Genomic DNA, 980 nt, shown 5'->3' with positions numbered 1-980 from the left:
CTCTTATTATTCAGTTTAATTATTTCACTCTTTTTCTTTGTAATGCAAGTGAATAACTCCTGTTATTCAATTTAGTAATAATAGTAATTATTTTCTATATGTAATCTATTTCAATTTATGTGAGTGGGGAGTTTGTTTCTATACATTTTCTCTTCATAATGAAAGCGAATAACTCCTGTTATTCAGTGTAGGAATATCGCTTTCCTTATCTTGTTCTTTTCTGAAGATATTTAATTGGAAGTTTATGACGTATTAAAGAACGGATGAGGAATCGAGATTAAAAGAAATTTCAGATTATTCCTCAAAGAATAAGGCTGTTCTCATTTGTCATATCATCTTAATAATATCCCCATTGTTGGAAATATTTTCATCTTCATACAAATAATAATAATAATAATAATAATAATAATAATAATAATAATAATAATAATAATAATAAAATAATAATAATCACTGGTAATGTCATTGCTAATATTAAACAATATTGATAAAAAGAAGCAAGATTCACTTAGTCAGAAAACAGAACAATAAAAAATACAAAAATATATTTCAAACAAAACGGAATTGTTAATAGGTAAAAAATTATCCATAGTTTAGACTGTATACGACAGCCAACTGCACATTGAAAAAGATTTTTCAATTTGACCTAAACAGAAAAAAAGTCTATGAAACTGGATTCCACAACAATTATACGAAAAACAGAACTAATAAGAATAGGAAAGTATATCAGCAGGACTTATCTGTTTTACACTTTGAATGAAATGATTATTTAATTTAAAGTTGGGGAGTGGATGGGAGTAGTACAGGGAGTGGATTGGAATAGTTGTGGAATGGATGGGAGTATTGGGGGAGTGGATGGGAGTAGTTAAGGAGTGGATGGAAATAGGGGGTTGGAGGGAGTAGCTGGGGAGTGGATGGGAGTATTTGGGGAGTGAGTGGGAGTAGTTGGAGAGTGAATGGGAGTAGTTAGGGAATGGAAA

Source organism: Macrobrachium rosenbergii, chromosome 15, assembly GCF_040412425.1.
Source record: "Macrobrachium rosenbergii isolate ZJJX-2024 chromosome 15, ASM4041242v1, whole genome shotgun sequence".
Lineage (NCBI taxonomy): Eukaryota > Metazoa > Arthropoda > Malacostraca > Decapoda > Palaemonidae > Macrobrachium > Macrobrachium rosenbergii.
The sequence above is the reverse complement of the archived record's forward strand: the minus strand, read 5'-3'. Positions refer to the sequence as shown.